Genomic DNA, 22,452 nt, shown 5'->3' on the forward strand with positions numbered 1-22,452 from the left:
ATCAGTGGTTCAAATGAAGTTAAGAGGGTCTCTGAAAGTAAGTCAGGGACAGACAAGAAAGCATAAGGAATTGTCTGCCGCCTGTCCCTGACTCTGAAAATTGAAGGTGCTATGGGCCAAGGTACGCAGAAAGCTCCAGGAGCTGTAGCAGGCAGAGTCAGATTCACCCCTCAACCTGCAGTTTTCTTAAAATTCTTCTTGAAGCCTTGATTTTTCCCTAGAGACTCACTTGAAACTGTAAGAACTGGGGAATGAATGCCTGTAGTCTTCGTGTTCCAGGGGTTAGCATATGGGAATAGTTGTTTCCTCTTCTGATTTTATATTTGGTTCCCATCATGTAAGTAGAGACGTGTTCAGTGCACCTCAGGAACATCTCCTGGGTCTCTGAAATTTATCGTTTGATGATAGGAATGAGTTCAAAGACCAGAGGAAGACTGTGGCAGGTGGAGGAGGGGAAGTCTTTGTCCTTACTTAAGTAGATCTTGCCTGTCTGAATCGTTCATCGCATGAATGTCATCAAAGAAAATGATCTGTAGCTTTTTGTCGGGTGAACTGACATGCTATAGCAACCTGGAGTCAATGTCCAGTGGCTTTGCACTTGCTGGCATGGAAGGAAGTTCTGAAATCCTGGTTCGGGCTCAGCCTCTTGTGCTCCCCCCAGACTGTCTCCTGCATTGCTGAGGTAGGCAGGCACCCAGTCTCCAGACAGGCTCCTCCCAGTTTGCTGAGGTTTGCAGCTCAGGGCTGTTGTTGTTGTTGCCTTTCCCTGGCAAGTAAGGCAGTGATAAAACAACCTCTCTAAAAGCCTGCTGATGGAGCTGTCCAGTTCCTTGATGCTTCATTGACTCCTCTGTCCTCCAGGAAGCCACACCTTTCCCAGTTTTCCGAGATCCTGAGAGACTCACAAAGCCATGTGGGGAACTGTGAGGGAAAATAAACCCAAATCCAGCAAAACCAGGGTATGGGGTAGGTGTGGGGCAGGTGAGTAGAGCCTGTTGTGATTGCTCTATTCTTAAAGGACCCAGCCTTTTCTCCCCTTCTCCAACCTCTGCTCTTACAGTTCATGGCTCTGGGCACGAAGAAACTGGTTTTCTAGCTCCTGCTATGGTTTGGTCTTACCCATTGTTAAAAATGCTGCAAGATCCCTGGCGGCAGTAGGCAGCGGGCCCATAGAGCAGCTGGTCCCGAACATTTGCTGCTCCCAGGCAGGCTGGTTCCAGGCGAGCCCGGGAGTGTGAGCACGTGGCGGGTAGAAGGCACTTGGACAGACACATTGTACAGAATAGAATTGGATATCTATTACTTGGGGGGGGGGAGAAAGAGAAGAGGAGAGTGACAGAAAAGGGAGCACAAGAGAGGGTGCGAATGTGTGCGCCAAAAGGAACAGTGAGAATCAAGATGGCGAGAGAAGGGCCAGGGTCACTGGGAGTGGGCGTGGCTTGTCTCTTAAAGTGATAATTAACCATAACATTCCCAGCTCTTTTTTATAATAAAAATTGGGAAATTAGATACCACAGGTTGATGGAATTGAGGCAGCTGATTCTCAAGACTGCTTCCGGCTTATTTGTGGGCATTGTCTTTGAAGGGGGGATCTGAGAAGGCTGGGTGTTGGCCACATCCTGGCATAGCTGGTCTCTCTGTTCCTGTCCAGTGTTTGTGGCATGGAAATGTTTGGAGTCTCTTATACCTGTTTAAGGTATTGGCAGAACAAAGAACAAAGTTAAATTAAGGAAAAAAAAATTAAGACCAGGGAATTGAGGGGGATGTATCTGACCTGTTTAAGGTAGATCCTTTAATTCGGCTCCCTGAAACTCACAAGAATTCCTTGGGTTTGTGAAAACAGAAGTTTTAGACACATAATGACTGTGGCATATTTTGTACTGTGACATATTTTGTACAATGAAAAGTATTTTTTAAGACTATGGAAGGCAGCATAAGAGAGAAATTTGATCTGAAATTTGTTTGATGAGGTACCTGGCAAAACCTCTCAGCTATCAAAATGTATCAGAGATCTTTGAGAAGGATAAGATTTTACTTGAGTTATTGATTTAAAAAATGACAGAGAACTTATTTGGTTGGCACCCAGAGCTACTCTTTTTGGGTCCCCCATGATCTCTGAAGGTTGCATTTGCCTTTTGCTGTTTAGCACAGGGCTTGTCAGGCCCCAAGAGATCCTGTGGGCTAAGAAATCTATAGGAAGACAGCCCTGCCTTGACCTGAGGAGCTAGGCTGTCGATTCCAGCGATTCTGTCCACGTCAGGAGATCTTTAGTTTAGATGAAAGGCAGTTTTGTCCAATGGCCAGCGCTTGGCAGTTGAAGTGAACTGCAGATGAACGTTCTGTGACCGTTTGTCTTCTTTCTTCTGTGAAGGAAATAGAGAGCTGCTGCTAGGAGCCAACCTGTATGTTTTTGTTGTGAAAAGTTTCTAATAATTGAATATTTAAATATCACATTCCCCAGATCTCTGAGCAGTTGAGGGTTGTTTATTAGGTATAACTGCAGTATAGAATCTGTCTGGAAGGTTAGGTCTGAGTTTGACTGTACTGGCTCTTAACAGGTAAGATTTACACTCGTAAAAAGGCAGAAGAAAAAACTACTTGCAATATAATGACAGAACTGACAATAGTAGAGAACAGCTTAATATATTTTAAATGAGGGTTGTATTAAATATCAGGCATTTTTGTAAGAGACTTAAAAGTACATACCAGTTTAAAACATGAGACTTATGATTTTGTAGTCTGAAATGAGATGTAATGAACAATTATTATACACAGAAAGAGTGAACAGGAATTGGGCAACGTGGATGCTTTTGATGGGCCCTACCAAAGGCATGCCACTGTACAGAACACATGTAACAGAGTCAACAAGAGGATTTTAGTGCAAACCGGGAGACAAGGCAGGGTATACTTAAGTAAAGATGGGAGAGCTTGGTCACGTGACCTGGCTCTCAGTCAAGATGGTGGCAAAGTCACCTGAACCCAGTCAAAATTGCGGCAGCCATGTGTTATATGAAAAAAGCCACAATTTTTTGAGATGTAAAGATTTTTAAGCTTAATAAGAGGGACCTAAAGGTATGATCCGCTGAGCCACCATGCTATACTACAAGCCGCAGAGGTGGGCAAAAGGCTGGAACCGAGAAAACTGCACCATGCCATGAGTGGAATTGAAAATGCCAGCTGAAATTTTAAAAAAGCCAGGGAGCTGACATGTGTGGTTGCTACCCACAGCCAGAATCATGAAAACTCGTGAAACAGTGGCACCCAAAGGCCTATAACAGGAATGGGTGCAAATCAGTGCGAACACCCAGGACTTGTCAAAGAGCGTTCTCGGGCCGTGAGTGGGGTGTTATGGCCTGGCTGGATCTGGTCGTTCAGGGTGACTCAGAAACCAGAGAGGCTGGGGCCACTCTGAGTGGTATTATGACGAGGGAAGAAAAAGTAAAGAAATGAAAAAAGGAGATGAAGAAACTGGGGGACCCTGGGCCTCCAGTGGAATGCACTGCATGGGGAGTGTACAGTGCTAAAATACGGGCTTGCTAACCCCGGTCAGTCCAAACACGATTCCAGCCAAGGGAAGCAACCATAGCAGAACGGGGGAGGGGGGGATACTCACTGATTGAAGCCAGGAACCCGGTGGTGGTGGTGGGAGTGGAAAAAAACCCTGGTTCAGGATCCTGACCCTGGGAGAGGAGTTCCGGGCAGGAGCACTTATCCGAGTCAAGGCACCAATTGCTGAAAATGCTGCAAGATTTCTGGCGGCAGTAGGCAGCGGGCCCATAGAGCAGCCAGTCCTAGGCAGAGACGGCTGCTGGTCCCGAGCAGTGGCTGGTCCCGGGCAGGCTGGTCCCAGCAAGCCCAGGTGTGTGAGCAGGCGGCGGGTAGAAGGCACATGGACAGACACATTGTACAGAATATAATTGGATATTTATTACTTAGAGGGGGGGAAGAAAGAGAAGAAGAGAGAGACAGAAAAGGGAGTGGAAGAGAGGGTGCGAGTGTGCACACTCAAAGGGAACAGTGAGAATCAAGATGGCAAGAAAGGGCAGAGGGGTCACTGGGAGTGGGCGTGGCTTGTCTCTTAAAGTGACAATTAACCATAACACCCATGGGACGATGGTCTATTTTTTTCAGCGTCAAAAGGCCTTGTATCTGGTCCTGAAGCAGTGCCCAAGCTCACTTCTTCCTGTTCTGTTCCTCTGGGCTAGCTCTCTCTGCAGGTGTGGGGGTGGGGTGAAGTGTCCAGTCAAAGGGAAAGCTGTGGGGACCCTGACCTTTTGCAGAGGAGAGTCATTCAGGCTGTTGGCAGATGAAACAAGAGCTGGGGGTCAGGACCTGGCCTACTGAGTTCTGACCTTGAATTGAGTAGATTTGCCTCTCCAGGCCTTAGCTGTGACTTCTTTAAGATGAGACTGAAGATGAACTCTAGACTCAGAACATGACTGCGTGACTGTCAGTGATGTTTGCTTTTCTTCAGTGAGATGTGTGTATCCTCCTGAGCCTGAGTCTCCACCCTCAGTCATGTGCAGCCACTGGGCTGCCTTGTAGGAGGATGGAATGATACTTTTGGACAGGTCTTATTCTGGACCTCTTAGGTGGGTTCCTGCCAAATTGTGGAAATCCCAACTCCCAGTTCTGATGCTTTGGAGGAGTTTGGACTCTTATGAGTGGGGAATCATCAGGGGCTTTAAGTGGGAAGTGAACTCTTTATCTGTTTCTCAGGACATTATGGTAGCTGTGTTCTACAGACAGTCCACCTGAGAGATAGCTCCCAGCCAGGAGGACCAGAAGCCATGAAGCAGAGGGGACGGTGAGGGCCATTTGGGAATTGGCAGGTCTTTGTGACTAAGAAGGAAAGAAGAGACGGTCACAGGGAAAGGGCTAATGGTGGCTCTGAGCTGTCTGCTTTACTCTCAGGGGTGGATCAGACAAGGACAAGGGTTCAGATGGCTGGGAATGAGATGTGAACCGAGTTTGGCTTATATTGGATGGGGAACCCATGGGCTCTCTAGCCACAGAGCTCCCAGGCAGCCAGGAGAGACCCATGCTCTAGGAGGCTGAGGGAGAAGAGGGTGAGCGCAGAGGGTCTCTGGTTTTATGGGAATTGCAGGCTTGTCCCCAGACATAAGACACGTGACTGTGTGCCTCTCCCAACCATTTCTTTAGTGATTTAGAGTGATTTGTTTTAGGAATGTTACCAGATATTCTTAGCCCGACATCACACATAAATTACCAGGGAGAAGCAGGGAGAGAATGAGAGGAGGGTTGAAAAAAAAAAACCAAACAAACCAGATGTCCTAGAAAAAAAGTAACAAGGAAGAGGAGAAAATGAAAATACATACTATAAAAATTTTAATGTTATTTATAAATCATAAAGTCCAGTGTAAATTTGATAGCTCTGTTGAGACCGCAGTGTCCATGAGTCAGATCCAGGTGGGGTGTGGCTAGGAGGACAAAGGGAAGTCCCTTAGAAGGATGATGCTGAGCTCTGCAAAGGTTCCTTGCCCTCATCACTCTGTTCATTTGCCCTCCTGTGCAATGAGCTTCATAGTTCACATACTGCATCAGTCAACAGATCTGTGCACAGCACATGCCTACTGGACACTGTGCTACACTCCATGTTCTCATGTGGTCTTCTCAGTGGCAAAAGGACATTTGATGAGCCTCAGTGTACAGAGAAGGGGACTAAGACAATCATTTGCCGAGGCCTCACAGTTGGTGTGCTCTAGTCAGAGCCTGATGTCAGGCTGTCTCTCAATAGTTGTACATAGTTTGCCGTTCTACATTTAATTGCTTTGTTTTAAGATAGGAGAGGTGGGGAGCAATATGGGTACAACAAGTGTGTAATTGTGTGCGAGAGAGAGAGAGAGAGAGAGAGAGAGAGAGAGAGAGAGAGAGAGAGAGAGAGTCCTACTAATGATAGGAAGGACTTCTCCAAGAATGGGGCTCACGTTTGTAAAAATTGAGATCTGTGGGTGTTGCCTTGCACCAGCTGAAGGCAGGGCTCCTCAAACACTGATGTTTGAGACCCACTGAGCTGGCTGACTGGGCTGGAGAAGGCAGTGGGATCTGGGCTTCTTGGGTTTCATTCCTCTGTGAAGTCAAAAAGAGAGTCAGTGCTTTAAATGACTGGGCTCTTGAAGGGGTTCAGGCACTTAGTGGGAGGACCCTGCAGGCCCTTCCAGATTTCATCTCTCATTCTTACTTCCATTTCACCCTTCCCTCTTCTGCTCTTTCCTCCCCTCTGTGCTTTGTGGGCTGTCTCATTCCTCTGCTTGTCCTTATCACCTGGATAGGAACAAATGTGGGGGAGGGACAGAAACCATCTCATACAGGGCTTGGTGTTCAGTGCTGGGTTCCAGGGACACGCCTTTCAGTGGGTTTCGCTGGGCTCCTCTGCACTGGTGTGGAGTTGCATATGAAGCTTAGCTGCTTCTCAGCATAGACACTGCAGAAGGTAGTAGACAGGGAACAGTGACATTGCAGCCAGAGATGTAAAGCAGAGAGGCTGCCGGGGTAGCCACAGGCTGTGTTCCCGTGGTCCCTGGTCAGGCAGTGCAGAAGCGCAGGAGGAATGAGGCATCTTTTCCCTGCAGCCTTGTCCAGTAGCAGTTTGGAGGACAAAGGAGTTCTGTTCCCCCCTTGGATGAGGACACTATCTTATGGAGTTTATTTTCTGGGTGTGATCCAGAAGGAAAGGGATGCCTGCTTCCATGTCAGATGAGCTACCGATTTCCTTTGCCACCACACCAGTCCCTCCTCTGTAAATGGCTGGATCTGGGGATCTGCTGGAGCGAATGTTTGTGTTCATCTTAGTTCTCCAGTTCACATGCTGTGCTTAACTGTAAGTAGGCAGGGGCAAGGCGTGCGCTGTCTGAAAGTTGTTTTTGTCCCAGGTGCTGCCTAGCTCTGATGAGAAGATTGAGCTCTGTTAATGTTTGTGACTCTTTGAACAGCTCTGTCTCTGTGAACTGAAATTGACCTTTCTGGTGTGCTGAGGTGTCTCCAGAGGTGGATGGGGCCACTGTCCCTGAGACAGGAGGCACCACTGAATGTTCCCCACCAATGTACAGACTCCTGATGTTTGGTAAACACAGGACCTGCCTTGCTGTCCTTGAGCTGAAGCACACTTGGTTTCCAGAGTGGGTTGTGATTGCCTTTTAAATTTCTTGGCCTGTGGTTTCCCAAAAGAAGCATCAGGAAGTTCTTCTCACTGCCACCACAGCCTCTGATTCATATTTTTCCTTCCATTTGAGTCCCATAAAGATACCAGAGATCCCAACACTCATGCACATTGAAAATGGCAGTTATACTTTTTTCTGTTGGCTAATATTTTCTGGGGAGCTCTCATAACATATCTGTGAACCCATATAGTATCCTAATGTCTTCTACATCACAGCCACATAAGGGTTTAAGGTGGTGTCTGGGTGTTTGCGGGATAGTCAGGGTGTGGGTCAGTGGCAGTTGAGGTGGAGAGGAAATGATTCAGGAGCTATTTCTGCATTTTTACACAACTTCCTGATAACTTGCAGGTGTTCGAGGTCGATGTTCAAAATTTCCTTTATCCAAACTTCAATCTACCTTGTTTCTTCTTGGATGTGTATTGCGGGAAGCACCAGGAAGGTAGAGTTGAAATACCCAGAACTTCCTGAACATTCTGAAGTCTCAGAAACTGGGTGTTAACTGTTCTGATCTCACTACCCGTAGGTCTGGGAGTAGGAAGTAGAGAATTTGACAGTTTCTGTGGCAGAAGGACGATTGGACAAACAGAAAAGGAGTTGGATTTGTACTTTGTTTCCATGTTCTTAATATTTAGGCATACTAATCTTTAAAAAATAGTTTTCCTAGGGTTGGGAGAGTTGACTCGGTGATTGAGAGCACTTGTTGCTCTTGTAGAGACCCGGGTTAGAGTCTCAGCACCACCTGGTGACCCACGACCTGTTTCAGGGGCTCAGATGGCAAAACTCTCATAAACAAAATTAAAGTAAATAATTTCAATTTTTTAAAATAAAAGTCTAACTATTGCTGAGAGTATCATCATGATTGGAGTACTTGCCTAACTTGCATAGGTTCTTAAGTTTGATCACAACCCTACCATAAAGTCAAAGTTGTAATCTTGAACCTTGAAAGATGACCTGGTGCTGTGTTTTTTCCTGATATTCTTGCGCTGAGCCCTCTCTATCACACTGAGGTGACTTTTCTTTTTTTCCTCCATTTTCAGACTTTATGATGCTGTTTGGTGCCTTCATCCTTCTTTTACTTACTCAGAAACTCATTTTAGCCTGATACCACCTAGGTATAATTACAGAAGGCAAAGTAAGTACAATCTCCCTGGCCTTTCTATTCTTTTTTTCTTTCTTTTTGCTTTTCAACACAGTTTCTTTTTTTCCTCAGTGTAGCCCTCACAGTCCCTACGGCACAAAGATCCTGACCAACAAGAACCTGAAAGAGGGATGTGGTCAGGAGCCTGGCAGCAGTTTACAGCTCTTGAAGCAAGGAAACAAGTGAGACAGGAGAGAAGGGAGGGAAGGCTAGAAATGGGGAGGGCACTGGTACAAAACAGATGCTCAGGGTCAGCATAAGGGCCTTGGCTTTCTCCAAGAATCCCCAGGCAGTCCCAGTAACCAAGGCTGCAGAGGGCCATGACTAGCAGGAGCAGGAGGGAGGTGGGAAGGTCAGCACAAGAAAGGGTGTGAGACACCCTGCAGCCTAGACTAGGGAGATGGGCTGCAGCCAGGAACTTGAGGGGTGGCCAGACTGGACAAGACAACTTGGACAAAGGAGATGAGTCGGAGACAGCCTTGGCACCCCTTTCTCGGGTGGAGACCTGGGTAGAAGAGCGGGGTGATGACAGAAGATAATGAACTCGTGGCATCTGAAAGGCCTGCGGGACAATTGAGAAGGAGCTCCTAGGCCAAGCTCAAGGACATGCCCGGGACCTTGGGCTCATCCCCCACCCCCACCCCAGCTGTCCTGTGGAGTAGAGCACAGAGTCCTCACCAGCTCCACGGAGACACCATACAGTTCTGAGGGTGTGCTTGCCATCCTGGCCTTTGCTCGGGCCTATAGGCCTGAGCCTCCAGGAAAGACACTGTAGGCTGAGCCAAGGTTGGTAAAAAAAAAGTCCCCTGGAGAAAGCTGGGGGAATTAGGGCAGGCCTCACCTGCAAGGCGTCCCTGATGGGGCCCCGGATGTCAATCACCTCTCCCTGTCGGATGTCACACACTTGGGAAGCCTATTCAGGAATTTCTCAGCAGTCATCCTGGAGCCTGCAGAGAGGGCATCGGGGACCTTGGCCCAGGAGGGACAGCAAGGGCCGGCAGAGGCCACCTGGCATTGCTCTGCACAGCCCCCCAGCCAGCCTTGGGCCCAGCTTACCTGAAGTATCCTCCACCCTGTCCTTGCGCCTTTTCTGCCGGCCCACCACGCGACCCTCACCTGGGAACGAGCCCAGCCCATCCTCTGGGAAGACCTGATTGCGCAGGTCGCTTACCTGGCAGGAAGGAAGGGCCACAGAAGTGGGGAACCCAGCTCCTCAGCTCTGCAACCTCACCCCCACCCATTTGCCCAAAGGCCTCGAGAATAACCCAAGAGAACCACAGTTCATGTCGCTGCTACCGCCTCAGGCTCCGTTCCTGCAAGCGCCACTCTTACTCATGCTAGCTGAAGCCACAGTACTGACGACCCCCCCCCCCCCACTGGAGGTCACACGGGCGATGATGTCAGGACAGGGCAGAGCCCTGCTCTAGTCTGCAGGGCAGCCGCTATCACTGCGGTCTCCACAGTTGCCCTGTCCAGGCCGTTCCAAGGCTGTCTCCACACAGAACTCTCAAAACCCCCAGTCATGACTCACGCTCCTTTGTATCATGATGGCACACACCCTTGCTGTGGAGATACCTGCCTCTGGAACCTGCTGCCTCCTGGTCCCCATGACAACCTTCCTCTCACTCAGCCCTGGCAACACATGGGCTCCTCTCCTGTCCTTGCAGCCCTGCCAGCCCTGCCTCTTTTCATTGTTTGCAACTCATGAACCGCTTCCACCCCAACCACGTGGTTTCCAAAGATTCTAGAGAAAACTATGCCCCCTGTACAGTGTAGATTCCTCTAGAACCTCAGGATGGCAAGGTGTCCTGAATCCTGGGGAGGGCAGAGTAGTGGTCTCATGCCAATGTTGTACCTTCAAGATGCCAGCAGAGGGCACAGTCTGCTGCTCAGCTTGGGGGGCCTCATGGCCGCTCTGGCCTGGACAGCCTCCACACTCTGCTCCCTCCCCTTCCCGCAGGGCATCCTGATTGGGTCCCTGGAGTGGATGGCTCCCTCTAAGGATAGCTGATCCCTGAGCAAGCTATGCCCAGTCTCTTCAAAGCACACAGGGAAAGGGTGGGTGAGGAGCCACTGGTTACCTTAAAGGGGACTCCATCAGGATACAGCCGCTGGAGCTCTGAGGGAAAGAAGCCATCCAGTATGTCCCCGAGGCAGCACTGCAAGAGAGTGAACAGGCCTCTGTAGCCATGCTATGCCATGCTATGCCAAACCTGCTACCTATTTAGTTGACAAACCCTAAGCATCATACTCTGGAAATACTGGAAACTCTGAGATTGGAGAGGTGGGGCCTGTGTACTCTGTGGAGGGCAAGCTAGTGCAGTGAGCTGACTCCACTGTCTCCCAGCGGGGGCGAGCAGGCATGGGCCCCAAAACCCCATCCTACCTGTGTGGAGGGATCGTAGAAGGGATGGAAGGGCCCATCAAACATCATAATGCCATTCCGGTAGAGCTTTAGTGGGATGGGCTCTAGGGTTCGGAGCTGCGCCCCACCGGGCACTGGCGTCACCTGGGCCTCTCCCTCTACCACCAGCTCACTCAGGTCCTGCAGACTGGCCATCAGTCTGTCAAAGTCCACCTCGGGAGGTACTAAAGAATCCCCTGACCAAAAAAAAAAAAAAGTAGATGCCCATAAGTGTCTGTGGCTCCCTGGCAGCTCTGTCTTCTGGGGGACCCTCCTACACTGAGAAGAGGCCTCAGTTCCTAAGGGGACACATGAATACGTACTTTGAACTGTTTGTTTATTTGAGCCCTGGTTCCTGTAGTCTTGAAAGCTTTCTGATCCTCCTGCCTCCACATCCCAAGTGCTGGGAGTATCACCACACCTAGCAGGGCACTTACTTTGGGTCAAGGGCTTAATGTCCATCATCCCATTTCTTCCATGTAGGATCCTACCCTGTAAGGGTTATATTCTTCCCACTGTCAGAAGTGGGAACTGAGACCAGAGGGAGTTCGGTAGCTTCTTAGATGTACACAGCATTAAGACCAAAAGCCAAGTTTGATACTAGATCTGTGCCAGGCACTGGGCTGGCAAAGCTCCCAGCCCTGGATCAAAGCTTTCAGGATTCAAATCCCAGCCTCTGCACTTCTTCCTGTGTGGCCTTACTACAATGCTCGGGGCTAGAATGGGATGCCAGTAGCTTTGGCCTCCCAGGGTGGCTATAGGTGCCAAGGAAATGGCCACATGAGGGCTAACTTGGAACAGCCTGAACTATCCATGTCTGATCACTGGTCACCAGCTCTACCTTGTACAAATGGTCCTTGGGCCAACCCCAAGGGGGATGCCAGTAGCGTTGGCCTCCCAGGGTGGCTATAGGTGCCAAGGAAATGGCCACATGAGGGCTAACTTGGAACAGCCTGAACTATCCATGTCCGATCACTGGTCACCAGCTCTACCTTGTACAAATGGTCCTTGGACCAACCCCAAGGCTGGGAGGCAGGGGCTATTTAATCTCCACTATATGCATGAGGAAAGAGCATCAGAAAAGTGGAAAATGACTCATCTCAGGCCGTCTGGCAAGCTAGAGGACTTAGGACCCAGCTGCATTGTCAGGAGGAGGGGGGGGGAGTAGATGACTGTCAGGATGCTGGGCCAGCTGCTGCACAGGTGTGACGACTTTTCACTCTGAGAACCTGCCAGGCTCTGGCTCCTCTGGAAACTGCTGCCTGCACACGTGGCTGTGCAGTTGGAGAGGGTGTCGACAACATGATCAGGATGGCCACGAAGGGGTCAGAAGAAAGGGCGGTGGGCAGGAGGGATGCCAGCCGGGGCCCCAGCCCTAGAGAGCAAGCCTCCGGCACACATCTGGCTGTGGGCTCTGTGAAAGCTCTTTTCACCAGGACAGCTAGGCTGTGGCAGGATGTGGGGCATGGTGTTGGGGATGCAATGGCTCTCCCCTAAATGGACCTACAGGTGCAGGGGCTGTGTTTCCTGTTGTCTCTGCAGTTGATGAGCCCTAGGCCCTCTGCCAGCCTTCCTTTCTCCTTGGCACTGGCTACCACCTGAAGGGCTATGCCTACCCGTCTCTGGGCTTGCGCAGTCTTCCCTGTTGTGTGCACCAGCAGCCCAGTTTACATGATGCTAGGAAGTAAACCTCATGGATGGGAAGCAAGCGCTCTGCCAACTGCATTACACCCCCTGCCCCACAATGGCATGACATTGCTTTCCTTTACAATTAGTTTAAGAACAAAAAAAAAACCAAAACAAACAAACAAACAAACAAAACCCCAGAAAGTATCTCCCATAAGGCCAAGACAGACATGGGATGGGCAGGGCAAGGGGACAGACTGGACAATGCTAAGAAATACTGATGGCAAGTTTGCTTCAGAAGGCTGGAGACCAGAGGCAGAGCATTTCATAGACGAAAAGCTGAGGGCAGGGTGGTGGTGGCGCACACCTTTAATCCCAGCACTTGGGAGGCAGAGGCAGGCAAATCTCTGTGAGTTCGAGGCCAGCCTGGTGTACAGAAAGAGTTCCAGGACAGCTACAGCTGTTACACAGAGAAAGCCTATCTCAAAGATGGGGAGGGAAGGGAGAATGGGAAGGACTAGGACAGGGAGAGACAGAGGAAGTGAGGAACTGGTCTACTTTCTGCCTAGAAGTCAAAGAAACCTGGCCCTGGCCAGGAAGAGGGCAGAGGAGGTCGGCTGGGCTGGGCTGCCCTATGTACAAAGACAAGAGAGAAGCTAGGGCTCCCGGGGAGGAATCATGACTCCAGGAAAAAGGGAGTAGGGCAGGAGGGGCCTGGTGTGGTCAGCACAGGGCAGCTGTCAAATCAGTGAACACCCCACCAGTGGGGTTCAGCAGAAACCTTCATCTGGAGAGAGGTGTGGTGGGCCCTCCCACACAAGGCAACACAGGCCAAAAAGCAAGTCCCAGGTCTGGCTTAAAACAAAGGAGGGGGCATGTCCCTCTTGTGGGATGGGCAGGTAAGAACCCTGACCTGGCCACAGAGCAAGTGGACCTGTCTATTAATGACTCTTAGAGGCAAGTATTACGGCTCCCATTTAACGGATGAGGAAACTGGGCCGTGTGAGGGTCATGTTCCATGTAAGCCTTGCAGAGACCGCGTGACTCATTCAGCTCTCAGTGGTCATGCCTCCCCTCCCAGGTACCAGCCCAGCGTCTCCCCACTTGCCACTTCCCTGGCCTCCTGGGCCACACTGGCATGGCTGTTGCTTGTGAGCTCCGCGGCCTCGGGCAGGCAGGCTTCTCTGCCTCAGCTTCCTCTTGTGTACAGCGAGGACAGTAACAGCTCCCTGTCTTAGGAGATGCTGTTGGGCCTTCCAATTTACTGTGGGCACAGGCTGCACCAAGCCCACCTCCTCTGAGAACCTTGCAGGGAACCTCTGGCTCTTCTGCCTGGTTTTTGTAGCCCGAGCCCATCCCCTGGGCCTGTCACACACTCTTTGTCATTTTGTATGCGACTATTTGCCTTCCAATTGCTGGGAACTCCTTGAACCCTAACCTGGCCCAGCTGGATGTCCTAGGGGCATGAGCCGACCCACGGGGGCACCTGTGTATCTGCCTGCCACTGTCAGGAGTGTGGCTCTGCTGGGCTCTGAGATTGTCAACACTGTCCTAGAGTCCTGTCCTTCAGGCCATACCCTAGAGGGGCTGGGGGCTAAGCAATGACGGGAGCAGCTGTGTATGCCACAGAGCCCACAGTGGGGTCACTGATGACCAGTGGGCTCCCTGAAGGCTTGCCGCGAAGTTGCTGCCTTGGAGCTGGAGGTGCTCTCAGACACATGGCTCACCCCCACCCCTAGCCTCCTGTATCAGGAAAAGCCATGGTTACCACAATTCTGCAAGCCAGGCCCCGCCCGGCCACTGACCTGCCGGTTCTCTGCTCCCCAGAAGAGCCCAAGCAGAGAGATGCTCTGAAACGGGGGGCGGGGGGTGGTGGTGGTGGTGGTTCCAGGACACAATCGTCCCAATGCCTGCAGCCCTCAATCCGACCCCTGCTATTGAGCCTAGGACTGCCCTCTCCCAGTGGACTGAACAGTACGCGATACACCAGGCACCGCGGCCTTTCTTGCACAGGTGCACATACTCTGGCCTATATGCCGAGCCCTGTGCTGCATGCTCCTGGCTGTCACAGTGGAAGACAGTGTGTCAGGGACAGGCATGTCCCCAGAACACCTAGCCTGAGCCTTCGAACCCCTCATGCCAGCAGAGCCCTTCCCATAAGATGCTGGCACATGTACAGTAGCAGCCCAGGTGGTGGGGATCTGCCGGAGGGGCTAGAATTTGAGACAGAAGCAAGTGTAGGAGAAGCATCTTAGCCCTCAGTCATCTACCTTCCTAGCCCCATGTTTGTTCTTTGAGATAGGGACTCCTGTAGCCCATGCTGTTCTCAGAACTGCCTCCTAGCTGCGGACAATCTTTAACTCCTGATCCTCCTATCGCCACTCCTGGGTGTTGAGATAGCAAGTTTGCATCACCCTTCCCTGCTTACCAGGTGCCAGGAATGCATAAACACCTTACCAACTGAGCCACGCCCTCAGCCCTATCCAGTCTTTGTCTAAAGGACACTTGGACAGCCACACTGTTGTCACCTAGACAGTCCCTTTGGGAATGCTGCTGCAGTTCCCAGGGCACTTGTTTCCTTTGGAGGCTGGGAAAGAGCATGACATGCAAGGGCCTCCTTATGTGACTCATTTGCTATTGGGAAAACCCTGAGGGTGACAATGTGCGCCCCATTTTGTTGATGAACTTGAGGCTCAGGGAAGGGAAGTGGCTGGCCTAAGCCATAAGCTACCCCTGAACAGGTGGTGGAGTAGAAATGAGGGTCTGAGTTAGATTCCGAAGCGTAGAGGTGAAAATGGGCCCCATTTCAGAAACAGCTTTTTGGACCCAAGTCTAAGGACAAGGTGGGTTGGGAGCCCCACTAAATATCAGTGATTAAACATGAAAAATGACGCAGAGGCAGGCGGATCTCATGGTTGAGGCCAGCCTGGTCTACAGAGTGAGTTCCAGGACAGCCAGGGCTACAGAGAAATCTTAGCTCTGTTGCCAAAAAATAAACAAAATAAAACAACAAAACCCCCATGAAAATCATTGCCTATCAAACCAGATTCCCATGTCCTGACGCACACATGAACCTGCAGTGGGAACCTAGGAGGAGGTTGAGCCCTGGAAACTGGATAGGGGCTTCCAGTCAGAGGGCAAGCTTTCACCCTTCTCCACCCCCTCCTGCCCCACCTCGCCAACCAAACACAGGACCTCTAGTAGTCTAGGCTGGCCTTGAACTCTCAATCTTCCTGACCCAGCCTTCCAAGTGCTGGGATTACAGGTGTGTACTACTACACCAGGGTTTATGGATCTCTGATTTCAAAGTCAGCCTGATCTACAAAAAGAGTTCCAGAACAACCAGGGCTGTTACACATAGAAACCCTGTCTCAAAACAAAACAAAACAAAACAAAACAAAACAAAACAAAAAGTATCAAATATCTAGTAAGTTTGGGTCTCTGTAGTCCTTGGCAGATGAGCAGGTAGAGACCCAAGTGAGACCAAGGAGGGAGACCTCAGCTTGCTTTCCTGGGTCAGGGACAAGGTGTTGGTAACTCAGCAACCCCACCTCCACCCCAATACTGAGAGGCCAGGGCTGGAAACCAAGGGCCTCTAGGAGAGTGGTAGGTCAACAGGGAGTTGCTGGAAGGGGGCCAGGGCAGATGCTCTACTGTACCTGGTTTCCAGAACTTTTTGGCCTTCATTCAGTCTCGCTCATCATTTTCAGAGACTATCTTTTCCTCTGAGTCCTGGTCCATGGGCTCGCCCATCCACTGCAAGCCATAGTCACTGAGGAACCGCTGTGGGCAGAAGAGCGAGATGTGGTATGCACCACCTGCCCAGTTTCCATGGAGAGCACCAGTCTAACCTAGCTGTTCTCAGCGCAGAGCAGCCTGAACAAAAGACTCCGGCCACTTCCAGCCTGTGACTGTGGAAGCCCCTGACCCCCTAAAGCAGCGGGCTCCTTCCCTCTGAGGGCACATGCCAGTACCTGTTTCATTCTAAGTACTAGACCTCTCACGTCAAGTACTTAACACAGTACGTGGCCCAAGAACTCCTTAGCACTGGCCACTGCAGCTCTGGGGACAGTGCGAGTCTGGCCTAACATGAGGAGGTGGCAGGGACACCTGCTCCACAGGAGTGAGCCTCCCTCTTCTCCGTGACAGACTTGGTGTGCACAGCTCATATGTCTGTGGTTCTAGGTGTAAGCAGTGCATAAGCACATATGCACTTGTATGTGGAGCCATACATACAGGACAAGCTGGTGTCACTTCCTCAAGGGCCTGGGTGCTCCCTGGATCCGCAGCTGGCTAATGAGTTCCAGAGATCCACCTGACTCTTTTTTCCCACTCCAGGATGATTAACTCCATGAAACCACTCCTGGCTTTTTGCTTTTCCTTTTTTCTGTTTTAATGGATTCTAGGGACAGAACAAAGGTCCTCATGCTTGAAGCAAACATTTTACTGACTGAGTCATCTCCTCCCCAGCCCAGGAGGAGTTGCGAATACTTTTTATTTATTTTGGGGGGCGTGTTTCCAGACAGGGTTTCTCTGTGGAGCCCTGCCTGTCCTAGAACTCACTCTGTAGACCGGGCTGATCTCAGAGATCCGCCTACCTCTGCCTCCCAAGGGCTGGGACTAAAGGTGTGCCCTTCTTGGCCAGCTCCTCTGCGCCACAGTTCACTCAGGGGTGAGGGGTGCAGCTACCAACTGCCTGCTGCTATGGACCCTGACGCCATCTCGTCTGCACTTCTCTCAACAGCTGGTTTTCCTCTCGCTGCTTCTGTGCCACTGCTACCTCCACACACCTGCGAGGTTCCTCGTGCCCAGCCTTGACCACTCTCCCTTTGTATGGCTCTTGTCCACCCCTCCTTACATAAGGACAGAACCCAAATTCACAGCTAGTGAGGCTCTCACCTCTGAGCTTGACTCCCACTCACAACTACACAGATGTCCACCGAGCCCCAAATCCACGCATACTGACGAGCCTGAGCCCACACTGCCCCAGACTTCCCCCCATCCCAGCAGGCAGCACCTCTCTAGCTACCGACCTCCATGCCCCACTCCTCTCTGTTGTACGACCCCCAGCAAGGAGCTCAGTGCCACCCCAACCCTTGGTACTCTAGCTCAGGCGCTCACCCTAACCCAAGCTGCCTTGGCCTCCTCTCCACCTCTGTCCCACACAGAGGCTGTCAGGCCTTCAACTCCTGCTACTGCCAAACTCCAGAGTCAGTCTGTCTTTCAACATGCTTGGTTCCCTCTCTCCACATACATGGCTGTTTCTGTCCCATTTCCACTTCCTGCACCCACGAGGCTGCCCACACCCAGTAGCCACCACTCTCCTTTAGGACTCTGTTCACATGCACAGACTCCCTCAAACAGAGCCCACAGCGAGGCCCCTTGGCCTGACCTCTCTCTCTCTTTCTCCCTCTTCACAGAACCGCCACCACAACCAGATGTGTCCGCCGCAGTTGGAGCCTTCTGCCTTTGCCTAGATCCTCGCAGGCCCCACCCCTTTCCAGATCTGCTTGCAGTGGCTCCTCCCCTGCACTTTCACACCCGCTGTCTAGAAACGCGTGTATCTCCGTGTCTGCAGACTGTCAGTCTCGAGCAGGTGGGGACTGTGTCTTATTTTACAGATGACACAAGCCTAACGGCTGGCAGTGTCAAACAGGATAAACACTTTAGGTTTGTTCAATTAAACGAATCAATAAACACGCGAAGGTGCATGTCTGAGCCAGAGTACACTTGGCTGCGAGGCTGTGGCCCTGCCCCACAGGCTACACATTCCCAGAAGGTAGTTCAGGCACAGCTGCAGTTGCCACCCACAGCCCCAGATGTTTGAACATCTGCAGTGGGCTGCAGGTGCTGGTATCATGGGCTGAGGCTTTGGCAAGTCTTCTGCTTGGAGACTGAGCCACTGCGTTCCAGCAAGGCCTCAGGAGGAGTCCAGCAGAGGACAGAGGCACTGCGCCCGCCGAGCAGGCAGGAATACTGGACCCTTCTAAGTGCCCAGTGCCTTCCAACTCAAGCCTTGAAGCTTGACTGCGATGCTGAGTGGAAGAAAAATGACTGAGGTGACCAAATCAATGGGTAAAGAAGTCATGGCCACTCGGGAGGCAGAGGTAAGTAAATCTCTGTGATGCCGGAGAATTGTCTATATTCTGTCAATCATATTTTAATAAAACGCTGATTGGCCAGGCAGGCAGTATAGGCGGGAAAACCAGACAGGAAGTAGAGGTGATGCAATGAGAACAGGAGAATTCTGGGAAGCAGGGAGGTTCCTCTGCCATTCCTGTACAGACCACCGAAGAGGCAACATGTAAGCTGTTATACTGAGAAAGGTACTGAGCCCATGTGGCTAACATAGATCAGAATAATGGGTTAAGATAAGTCATAAGAACTAATAAGTAACCTGACCTAATGGGCCAATCAGTTTATAACCTTATGGAGTCTTGTGTGTGATTTTTCCCTTGGGAGTTGCTGGTTGTGGGGTACTGGGAGGGACAGAAACCCCAACAAGCCAGCCGTCATGTTACATCTCTGTGAGTTCAAGCCTGGTCTACAAGACCTAGTTCCAGGACAGGCTCCAAAGCTACAGAGAAACCCTGTCTCGAAAAATAAAAATAAAAATAAATCACGGGGACCACCTAGCACTAGGTCCAGGTTCTTAGAGGTTCGGCAGAGGAAGAGATGAGGCCCCAGGAAAGCAGAGGATGAAGAGCCTGCACTGGTCCACATCAGAAGGGGCTTCAAGGGCTTCTCCAGGAGAAGGTGGGATTTGGTCCATGCAGAGAACAGCGTGGGCCAGGGGCTAAGATGGGAAAGAGTTAGGAAGACAAGCGGCTGAAGAGTAGAGCGGCTGGCTCTATGTGAGGGAGGAGGGCTAGCAACAGAGCCACAGAGCCGGGGCAGAACAAGTGCAGTCAGGAGTACATTAGGCAAGAGCAGGGCCGATCAGCATCTGAGTCAGCCCCAAAGGAGTAGTGTGCCCTGGTGCTGGACACCTGCCCTGGCTCTAAACTCCGGGTCAGCCCAGAGCAGGCAAGCAGGCAGGGCCCCAGAGGATGGTGAGGGGCTGGTGCAAATCCTTCCAGGCAGCTGAGACCAGGGAAAGGGGCCTGGCCACACACTCCACTGAGCCTGACCTCTCACCTCCATCTCGCCAACCAGCCGTTGCAGCTGAATGCACTGTGTCTCGAGTTCCTCCTGCCTTCGCAGGGTTGCACTGCCTCCTGGAGAAGAAGTGAGTGAACAAATCTACTGCCACAACCTAGAGGCTGGCAAGTGTTCTGCCAGAAGGGCTTCTGGAGATTCTCTGAGAACCACCCCTGAGCTGGTCTCTCTGATCTCTCTCTTAACCCTGAGTGGTGGTGGTGGTGGTGGTGGTAGGTTTGCCTGAATTGACTTTCGAGAGCCAGCCATCCCTTCTTCCACTGGAGCGTGCTCCCCCCACCCCTCGTGCTCTCAACAGAGAAGTCTGTATAAGGCATGGGGTGAAGGGTTGTTGTCCCTCTGGTCCCATCTGTCCAGACCCCACCAGGAGTCTGCCTGATGCCCTTGGAGTCTTGATTCCCAAAGCCACTGTCCAGGCTCCCACCATTCAGGGACCCGAGCAGGTACATGACCAAGGGCTTCTTACCCTGGTTCTGCTGGAGGGTCTGCACCAAATCCTCCAGGGCCAGGATCTTCTGGTCCTGAAGCAGTGAAACTCAGAGTGAGTGGGTCCCAGAACCCCACAGGTTAGTAATGAGGTAACTTTAGCCCTCCCCACGGGACGAGCCATATCTTTTGCCTTTGTGTGAACATAAACCTGTCTTTGTCACTCTTAGGTATAGCCCCTGCTTCTGAGCCTTGATAACCCCATCTCTCTGACAGCCGCACTAGCTGAAGAAAGGCACAGCCCGTCTTGGGCCGTGTCCAGCTCACCATCTCTGCTCCACAGCCTGCCAACTACCCAGCCCATATTCTACCAGGCTTTGCCCTCTGCTAAGCTCATGGAGACCAAGATCATCCCCAGGTCATGGCTTGCCATCAAAGCAGGCCATTCTGGGGCTGGAGAGATGGCTCAGTGGTTAAGAGCACTGACTGCTCTCCTAAAGGACTCTTCCAGAGGACCCAGGTTCAATTCTCAGCACCCACATGGCAGCTCACAACTGTTTATAATTCCAAGATCTCTCACACACATACATACATACAGGCAAAACACCAATACATGTAAAATAAATTTTTTTTTTTCGAGACAGGGTTTCTCTGTGGCTTTGGAGCCTGTCCTGGAACTTGTTCTTGTAGACCAGGCTGGTCTTGAACTCGCAAAGATCCTCCTGTCTCTGCCTCCCGAGTGCTGGGATTAAAGGCGTGCGTCACCACCGCCCCGCGTATAATTTTTTTTTTTAAAAAAAAACCAGCTGTTCACTCTGGACCTTCAACTGTTGCTCCAGTTCCCGCAGCTTCCTGCCCATGGAGGTCATCATATCTGAGTCATTGAATACAGGGACTGCCAAGTGGACAAAGTTTCTAGTGCTCAGGTCTGGAGCTGAGGCTGACGTGGGAAGGGCCAGAGAGGGAGAGGGCCGCAAGGACGGAAGGAGCAGTACCAACAGCAGCTAACATTCAGTGATGGGGCTTGAAGCTCTTTACACAGAGCAGCTCATGCCGTCCCCACAGTGGGCTGTGAAGTCAGTGGGCTACGGGCGACTTTGTGAAGCTGGGTGGGGTGCAGCAACTTGTTCCAGGGGCATGCATCAGTGCAATACATAGGCCACACCATTTAAGTCGTGTGTGTGTGTGTGTGTGTGTGTGTGTGTGTGTGTGTGTGTGTGTGTGCAGGATTATATATTCCCATGCACACACATGCAGAGGCAAAGGAGGACATGGGGGCCTTCCTCTATCTATCACTCTCTCTCTCTCTTTTTTTTTTTTTTTTTTTGGTGGCAGTGGTGGGGCAAACTAGAGCCATCTGCATGCTAGGCCAATGCTGAACCCAAAGATTGCTGTTTGGGGTAGGCTAGCTGGCCAGAAACTCCCACAATCCACCTGTCTCTGACCTCTTATGGTGGGGTTAAGGCATACACGGCCGCGACAAGGCTTTATATGGACGCTGGGGCTTGAATGCAGGGCCTCTTGCATTCACAATGAGTACTTTTACCCACCCAGCCATCTCCTTGCCATCAAGCCTGGTGACCTGAGTTGGATTCCTGGGATCCACGTGATGGGAGAAAAAGAATGAATTGTTGACACATACACACTCAACTTTGTGTGTGAACACAGGAACACACACACTAAATAAATAGATAATCACCCAACACCCCTGTATTCTCCAACACAAGTGGTTGGGCGTGGTGGTGCACACCTTTAATCCCAACATTCGGGAGGCAGAGGTAGGGAGCTCTGTGAGTTGGAGGCCAGCCTGGTCTACAGAATGAGTTCTAGGCCAGCAGGGGCACACAGTGAAATCCTGTTGAAAATACAAAGGTTAACATAGCTGTTTTAAAGATCTAAAGAGGCACAGATAATACTGCAGTGATGCATGAAGCTGCGCACCTTCCTGGCCCCAGATCAGGGGAAAATCATTCTGAGAGACACTGGAACTGCTGAGGAGACCAGAATGTAGGAGAGAGAGATGTTAAGGGGATTGATACATTACCTATGCCCAGAGGTGCAGCAATAACACTATTTGTGCTTCCTTATCATTAGGGGCTGCAGGGGCACTGAAGGAGCTAGATCTGCGGTCAGGACCTCTGCGATTACCTCTAGCTTGCTCATCCGAGATGCCCTTCTGTGCCTGTCTGTGCAGGCAGGGGAGGTGACTACAGTGAGAGCTCAGTTGCTATGAGGTGGAAGACACTGGACTCCTACTTCAGCTTGTCTGTACACTGAAAAATGGTCCAAATAAAGCCCGGGAGCCAGGGTGGTGCTGTGCCACTTTCATCCCAACATAGGAGGACCAGGAGTTCAAGGTCATCCATGGCTACAGTACAGTGAGTCTGAGGCCAGCCTAAACCACATGAGACTGTCCCAAACCTCACCCTCAAAAAAAAGAAGAAGAAAAAAAAAAGAAACGAAGGAAGAAAAGAGTGAGTGAGAAGGGACAACACAGGCCCTCTTCATCCCATAGATAC

At 51.1% G+C, this 22,452-nt stretch overlaps 1 long non-coding RNA gene and 1 pseudogene across 2 annotated transcripts in view; one reads left to right on the top strand and one right to left on the bottom strand.

Moving 5' to 3' along the window:
- Nucleotides 1-1,115: 1,115 nt before the first annotated feature.
- LOC148123385 (UBX domain-containing protein 11-like) overlaps nucleotides 1,116-22,452 on the bottom strand; it is a 31,686-nt pseudogene continuing 10,349 nt past the window's right edge. Inside the window, exons 5-9 of the transcript XR_015738863.1 lie at nucleotides 10,706-10,920; nucleotides 10,401-10,478; nucleotides 9,376-9,490; nucleotides 9,161-9,266; nucleotides 1,116-1,259 (exon numbers count right to left, since the gene is read on the bottom strand). The product of XR_015738863.1 is annotated as a UBX domain-containing protein 11-like (transcript). The remainder of the gene's footprint in view (nucleotides 1,260-9,160; nucleotides 9,267-9,375; nucleotides 9,491-10,400; nucleotides 10,479-10,705; nucleotides 10,921-22,452) is intronic.
- LOC146896019 (uncharacterized) lies at nucleotides 12,533-22,241 on the top strand. Its single transcript, XR_015738342.1, has 4 exons — nucleotides 12,533-18,456; nucleotides 19,505-19,577; nucleotides 20,740-20,859; nucleotides 22,028-22,241. It is a non-coding gene; the product is annotated as an uncharacterized LOC146896019 (long non-coding RNA).

This window comes from Myodes glareolus, chromosome 1 (assembly GCF_982192425.1).
Source record: "Myodes glareolus chromosome 1, mMyoGla1.1, whole genome shotgun sequence".
NCBI lineage: Eukaryota > Metazoa > Chordata > Mammalia > Rodentia > Cricetidae > Myodes > Myodes glareolus.